Raw genomic sequence first — 8,023 nt, 5'->3', positions numbered from 1 at the left:
ACTCGACCCTTCGGCACGGATCGCCTCGCTTCGGCCGAACTCGGAGCCGCTCTCTGCGCTCGGCGCGGCTCGGCTCGCTTCGGCCGAACTCGGAGCCGCTCTCTGCGCCCGGCGCGGCTCGGCTCGCTTCGGCCGAACTCGGAGCCGATCAGTGCGCCCGGCGCGGCTCGGCTCGCTTCGGCCGAACTCGGAGCCGCTCAGTGCGCCCGGCGCGGCTCGGCTCGCTTCGGCCGAACTCGGAGCCGCTCTCTGCGCCCGGCGCGCCTCGGCTCGCTTCGGCCGAACTCGGAGCCGATCAGTGCGCCGGGCGCGGCTCGGCTCGCTTCGGCCGAACTCGGAGCCGATCAGTGCGCCCGGCGCGGCTCGGCTCGCTTCGGCCGAACTCGGAGCCGATCAGTGCGCCCGGCGCGGCTCGGCGCTCTTCGGCCGAACTCGGAGCCGCTCTGTGCGCCCGGCGCGGCTCGGCTCGCTTCGGCCGAACTCGGAGCCGCTCTCTGCGCTCGGCGCGGCTCGGCTCGCTTCGGCCGAACTCGGAGCCGCTCTCTGTGCGCCCGGCGCGGCTCGGCTCGCTTCGGCCGAACTCGGAGCCGCTCTCTGCGCTCGGCGCGGCTCGGCTCGCTTCGGCCGAACTCGGAGCCGCTCTCTGCCCTCGGCGCGGCTCGGCTCGCTTCGGCCCAACTCGGAGCCGCTCTCTCCGCGTTCGGCTGAGCTCGCCTCGGCTCGCCTCCCTGAGGGCGGGCAAGCGGCGCCGCCTCACGTTAAACTCGCCCGGCTCGGGGCTCTCCTGCTGCCGCGTCCCGCGGGCGGCCCGGCCATCGCACGGACACGATCGGGAGCGCGGCGTGGCACAGGAGCTCATTGGGCAGTGACCGCACTCGCGCTAATTAGCGCGCACGAGAGCAGCGGGCTCGGTTCGGCTGAGCTCGGCTCCGTTCAGGCAGCCTCGCAAGCCTGGCCTCGGTTCGCTCGAGGCCGTCAGGTTCCGCCGGTCTCGCCTTGGTTCGGCCGAAGGAGGCGTCGTTCGCTCGTGTTTTTACAAATATCTTTCTATATTGACTGTATATTTCTATATTTAATTTTATACTTCTATAATACTTCCATTATTCCAAATAAAAACCCCGTCTCTAACCAAATAAATAAAAAAACCCTTCTTTTAAAGGATACTGAAATATTTTTTATTTATACTTTGTATAATTATACATTCATATTTTAATTTATCGTTTCTTTGGATGTATTACATTAATAATGATATATTATATATATATAATTTTAAAATAGATTTAAATTATTATTTAAATTATGTATAATATCTACTGCTACAACTAATTTTTTCTGATATTTTAAATTTTTATATTTATCTGTATGTATTTATTATATATTTCTAAACTTAGATTTCTACCTTTATATTATTTGCATTTATAATTTTTACAATCAAAACACTGCCTATTGACCAATAAAGAAAACCCGCTTTATTTAAGTATTTTAAAAATATTTTCATGTTTATAATTTTCATATTTATATTTATAATTTGTTCAATATTACATGAGAACACACCTGCTCCTGCACCGCAGTGGGGCCCCCTCTCCTGGGGACCTTGGGGTGCCCCAACGGCATCAGAGCCCCGAGTCTTCACCCCCTTCTCCTCTATTTAGAAACTACACTGGAACTTTTTTCTGGAAATAAAGACATTACCTAAATCCTCTCCCCGTGTCCTAGACAGATGGATATTCAGTTATTAGTTGGCTGGGCAGCAGTTTCTTAAATAGAATGATAAACAAGATGTGAACATTTCAGCTACAAGCAAATAGGCAAATCTGAACAAGGTACTGGTGGGCGACCACTGAAGTTATTTTGAAGGAATTTTTTAAACAATAAAATATTGATACCACAAAAATAAAGCAAAAAGCTAACTACTGGCTAAGAAAAAATTAACTTTTGACAGCAACAACATTCCAACCACACAGGCTTTTTCCCGATGTCATACCTTATAACTACCTCTCTTGGGAATTCTCATCATGTATCCCAAAAGGAATAAATACCTCAGAGCGTCCTAAAGCAAAAAGTAGCACACATGAGCTCCTCACACTCCCGGGAGGCCTGCACAGCGTGCACTGAGTCTGCAACAAATTCTGCTCAGTGAGAGTCTGCAAACAAAGGTTCAATTGATGAATTGAACTGATTGTAAAGGGAGGTTTTCTAAGCACAGAAGCACAACAAAGAACAAGCAAAAACAATTCTTAAAAAAAACCTGCAAGTTTTATTTAGCATATATGCGACTGATTTCCACCCTGTGGCTTCTCACTTTGATTCGCGTCTGTAGGTTCAGGAAGATGACAATGCACACTCTGCCCTCCCTGAGCCCCCCACAGCAGCTGAGCGCTGCTCCGTGCGCTCAGATCGTCAGGAACTGGATTGCCCGCATGGACTGGAACTGCTCTGCTGCAGATTCAGGAGAGAGAGGCTGGCTGAGGCGTCGTCCCAATTCCATTTCTGTGTGACGAGAAGCGGTTTGTTCCCAACGGGTGCAACAATCCCCAGCTCGCTTCCATGGTGAGTACCGATGGCACACAAATGGCAGCCTGAGGAAATCGTGTTCTGGGCTCTAAGTGGTCGGGACAGGGTCTGATTTTTTGTTTTGCATCTGTATGATGATTAGTACGACAGGGCCCTGATCGATGACATGGCAGCACAGAATTAAAAACTCCTCAATAGGATTACATCGACTTCTAGGAAAAGACAAAAGCCTAGGACCCTTCTGAAATCTATTTTTAATGCGAAGCACACGGATTGTCACTATGCTGTGCCTTCCAGCTTTTCAAAGCAGCTTACCTCTGAAGACCAGAAAACATTTATTTCTACAGAAACAATGGGCAACCCCCAGGCTAATCTCAGCGCTACTGTTTAATAGGGGATCTGCCAGCGTGCCAGTCCAGCTTCAAGTGTGCTTTATTTCAGTCTAACATCCCCTCAAAATTCTTCTCACATCTCCCAACCCTGACATCTTATTTTTCCCTAAAGCTTCTCATCATTAGCAATTTCCAAGTAACATGGTATTTTTACAACATTCAAAAATGTCATGCTGGACTGTGCTAGAGAGTAATTTGCAAATATAAGCTTAGCAAAGTTTGAATTGACTTGTCCAGAGAAAAAACCTACAAGTGAACACCTACACCTGCCTACAAAGAGCTAACAAGCCCCTGGCAGCTGCCAGCATCAAAGCACAGCGGATGTTTCTAATACAGGGTAAGGGTAACAATATCACCTTTTGTTCTCTCCAGCTTGTTTTCCCTGCAGTCATATTTTGCTTCTTATGATTTTTTTAGTCTCTGCATCTTCTTGGACAGCACCGAGCCCGACGACAAGGATACGAGAGTCTTTCCCTGCCGTAGGGAGAGAACCAGGAAAACAGTTAAAATAAGAACAGGGTAGTTTGAAATTCATACTTCCAATGAGAAGCAGCGCCTAACAAACAGAACAAAAGTAAACAAAGCATGGTACCTCCCTGGGGACAGAAGACTTACAAACTCTCCAGGATTTACAATTCTAGCGACCAACCCCTTCAGGACGGCAGCCAAGTGTCCCATGAGGTGGTGCTGCACCAAAGAACCATCTGAGAGGTTCCAAAGAGTGAAACGCACAATATTTTGCAAAGCCGTAAAATCTTGCAAAATAACAAAAATACAATAGATGTAAACTACAGGGTAAGAGTACAAGTGTTCACTTTAAGAGCTGGAACCATCCAGGTGAGCACCTGATAACTGGATCCTCACCAGAGTTTGAACCCTTCAGGACACAGAAGGGTTTTCCCCAGAAATTTCACAGACTGAGTTTTGATACAAGTATACTTGCCAGACCCTCAGAAACATCACCCATTCTCCAGGTGTCTGGAGAGAACTGCAAATGGCTCTCACGTAGTTTGAGCTAGCTCTGTAAGGTCTCAGGGTGAATTTCACCAGATGCAACCAAACTGGGCAACTCCCAGTGGGACAGAAGGAACCCAAAGCTTGGGTTCGCAGAGCTGCAGCAAATACTGAGGAAACAAACATAACAGCGTAAAAAATAATAAACCATCCTTTTTTTTTCTCTTGCTTTTGTTTTTTTCTTATTCAGATCAGCATAGCAATTAAAGAGAAGGTGAAAAACTCGCCATTACTGAACATTTCATCATCTGTAGGCTGAGCATCCTTAGCACAGAGGACTCCAAAGTTAAAATTCACCGATCCCTGGGAAATAAAACCAAATATTGTATGATAAACAATCAAACAGCAGACGCAAAAATTTGTTTCCTCTAAGGACTTTCGGGTACGTATGTACCTTTGCATACATCCAACACATTGGAACATACACTTTATACCATCTCCTAATAAGTAAAAATTTACCTTTAAACTTTGATAGTACAGCATAAAATTATGAACTTAAATTGGTGATCTGTTATTATTAAGTTGGTGCCTAAAGTTATTTCTGCTGTCAGGTTCAAAAAAACATTAATTTTTTTTACTGGAATGAGCAATTGATTTCAAAGTCATCACAAGCCCACCAAAACACAAAGCAGTATTCACTGGATGGGTCTGTGAGCTAGAAGTAGTTAGGCTTGTACTTCCCTCTTGCTATTCCAGAACCAATAAATCCTGTCAACAAAACCAGGATCTATAGCCCACTGCTGTGAAAGATTCTACGAGGATGATGGTTTGATTTGTGTTTAGAAGTTTTGATTTGAAATGGCCAGTTCAATGGATAAAGACAGTTTAGGTAGTATTACATTGCTATTATTATTATTTCTATTATTATTTTTACTATTACTACTGCTATTGTTATCATCTGCTACTGGAAGAAACAAACCAGTAGTACCTATACTTAATTACTTTTATTTCCAGGAAATAATAAAGAAAAAGAACCAAACCAAAAAAAGTCACTTCCTACCTTTTATATCAAGGGATGAAAAATTTCTCTTGGGCTCTTCTCCAATTTATCAAGACTCATAGCACTGAAAGGCAAACAAAACAGTGCTTTATAGAAGGGCAAGTGCACATTTCAAGGCTGAACCACCAACTGATTGCAGTGACAGCAGTTACAACATGAATCCTTCCTAGAGCCTCTGTTAAATGGAGTGTTCTGTGGAACTGCCGTTTCTTTCCCAAAACACTAACTTCCAACACTTCCTAATCATATTTTGTATTTTAAAACAAAAGAAGTTAGTGAGACTCTGTGCGGAGGTCAGGTTTAAATTTATTTCCTTCTAAAGCACAGAGCTCTGTTCCATCACCCTTCACTTCGGCTCTACACTGAATCGTGGTGAGCATTTGAGGAGTGCTCAATAATCAATTCTATTTCTCTCTTTTTCTAGCTCTCTCTATTCCTAAATCATTCCAGACAAGTCAAATGAAAAATGAAAAAAACAAGTTCAGCATCAAAGTCACACTTTTTCCCGTTGTCTGGTCAAGAACAGGCTCTAAATCCACTTACTGCTGCCTTCAACGATTCAGACTTGCAAAAGCATTCTTACATGTTTTACAGATTTATCATAAAACCCACAGAACGCAAGCTCTCAATTACAGGAAAAGGTACACAGGCAAATATCTAAAGGGATCACTTATTAGTAAATACATACCTTGGTAGAGATCGCACTGAGAACCTTTCTGAGGGACTCTAAGGGACGCATGTTTTCTGAGCACCCTATAAACAAGAAAAGCTAGGATATATTACGGGACATCCCCACTTTTTCTACATATTCAAATAGGATTTTTAATAAAAACAATTCAGTTAAAAAAGAAGGAAGAAAACCAAGCTAATTTTACTCAGCTGTATTTACTGCCGATTTAGAGAAAAATGCCGGGCAGCGTCGGCCGTTGCGTCACACGTCGCGCCGGCAGCAGGGCCTGCCGGGAGTTGGAGTCTCGGGCTGGTAGCCACTCATGTGCCGCGATAGCCGTTGCGTCACACGCCGCGCCGGCAGCAGGGCCTGCCGGGAGTTGGAGTCTCGGGCTGACAGCCACGGCTCCGTCCCCCGCCACCGGGAGCTGCAGTCCCTCCCGGGCATCAAACGGGTCCTTCGTCCCAGGCCGGGGAAGGACCTGAGGCAGGACCGCTCCTCCCGAATGCCCTCTCTTTTTCCCTCCAACTCTTTTTCTTTTTTTAACGCTGTTTTTCACCCCTTTCCCTTCCCTTCCCTTCTGCTCTCCTGCTTTCTTTCCTTTCCTTTCCTTTTTTTTTTCCTTTTTTTCCCCTTCCCTTTCCCTTTCTTTTTCTTGTATTTGTAATCTTGGTTTTCCTTCCTAGCTTTAGAATCAAAAAGCAGCAGTAGTAACTTTCAGGCTACCTGGGAGTAAAAAAAAAACCCCAAAACTATAATGATTGAAAGAAAACTATTTATTCCCTGGGAGCCTGAAATTTTCTACTGCTGCACATGACACAGAGCTTTTTATTCCTTCTTATATACAGTTGATATTTTATACTCGCTTTATACACCGCCCCCTGCCGTCTGCACCGGCGCTCTGCAGGCAGAGCGCTGCGGCGTCGTTCGGTTCTGTTTAAATAAACTCGGCTAAATTAGGCTTGGTTCGGCTTAGGTCTAAAATCGTTTCGGTTCGGCTTTTCGTCTAAATTCGGCTTTTCCGGCTCTTCGGCTGAACTCGGCCCGGTTGGGCTAAAGTCGGTCATATTCGGCTCTTTGTCTAAATGCGGCCAATGTCGGCTACAGTCGGCTATCGGTTACACTCGGCTATCATCGGCTCTTCGTCTCAAGTCGGCTGTGTTCGGCCACACTCGGCTCTTCGGTGAAACTCGGCTGTTTTCGGCCACACTCGGCTCTTCGGTGAAACTCGGCTGTTTTCGGCCACACTCGGCTCTTCGGTGAAACTCGGCTGTTTTCAGCCACACTCGGCTCTTCGGTTAAACTCGGCTGTTTTCGGCCACACTCGGCTCTTCGGCTCTTCGGAACAATTCGGCCCGGCTCGGCTCCCTCAGGGCGGGAAAGCGGCCGTGAGAGGACCCCGGCACAGCGAGGCGTTTACCCACATGCCTGTCACAAACCCGCCGAAATACGCCCGCCCGCGGCGCCGCTGAGACCACAGCATGTGTCGGGTACACTTGAAACGTCACAGAAAATACCACCGGGGCCGCGCCGGGGTCGGTATTCCATGCAGGCAGTCCAGTGACACCCACCCCGGTCCTCCACTTCCCCGCCCTTTTCGCCGCCCTGTTGAGAAGGTCAACCAAAAGTCCGCGACATCCGCGACGCGCCACTCCCAAGGTGGCGGCCTCTCGGTGCAGGGCTGCAGCACCGCGCTCTGCCCACAAGGCGGCAGCACTGCCGCCCGACCCAGCCGGGGGCGCAGCGCGCCTCGGGGCTGCGGGCAGCAAAGGCGGCAAAAAAGAACAGGGGCGATCCCCGCCGAAAACTGCTCTGAAATAAATGCCCCAAAACAACCGGGAAGAGGAAAAAAACACTTCTGCCTCTAATCTAATAGGATAAAACAAAACAAAACCTCAACAATTTCTTAAAAAAAAAAATTAAATATTTAAAAAAAAATTTTTTTCATATTAATATTCACATTTCTATTTACAATGTATATTGATGTACACTGTCCATTTATACATTTGTTTTTATGAATACATTTCTATTCCATATTGCATATATCCCTAAAACTTAAATTTATTTTTATATGTTTATACATATTTTTACATAGTAAGTATATATTTCTGTTAGGATTTTTACTTCTGTAACACTCACAGTACTCAAAATAAAACCCCTGCCTCTACCCCATACATGGCAAATAAAACCCCCTTTCATCTCAACTGTATTTAATTTTTTTAAAAAAACATTTTTCAAATTTATATTTAAAATGTTTACTGATGTATGATCGATTTTGCATTTATATTTAGCGATTTATTTATAAATTTATATTCTATGTTACATGTGTTCCTATTACTTATATTTTTTATATACTTTTATTCATATCTTTATATATTTATTATATCTTTCTGTGTTAGGATTTTTACATCTGTAACACTTACATTATTTAAA

The 8,023-nt window shown here is 45.5% G+C and overlaps 1 long non-coding RNA gene across 1 annotated transcript; it reads right to left on the bottom strand.

Moving 5' to 3' along the window:
- Positions 1-2,664: 2,664 nt before the first annotated feature.
- On the bottom strand, positions 2,665-5,825 carry LOC131564452 (uncharacterized). The gene is made up of 3 exons (XR_009275378.1): positions 5,609-5,825; positions 4,921-4,984; positions 2,665-4,223 (listed from the first exon to the last, which is right to left on the bottom strand). It is a non-coding gene; the product is annotated as an uncharacterized LOC131564452 (long non-coding RNA).
- Between the last annotated feature and the right edge of the window lie 2,198 nt (positions 5,826-8,023).

Source organism: Ammospiza caudacuta, chromosome 15 (assembly GCF_027887145.1).
Source record: "Ammospiza caudacuta isolate bAmmCau1 chromosome 15, bAmmCau1.pri, whole genome shotgun sequence".
In the NCBI taxonomy this organism is placed as follows: Eukaryota; Metazoa; Chordata; class Aves; order Passeriformes; family Passerellidae; genus Ammospiza; species Ammospiza caudacuta.
The sequence above is the reverse complement of the archived record's forward strand: the minus strand, read 5'-3'. Positions and strand labels throughout refer to the sequence as shown.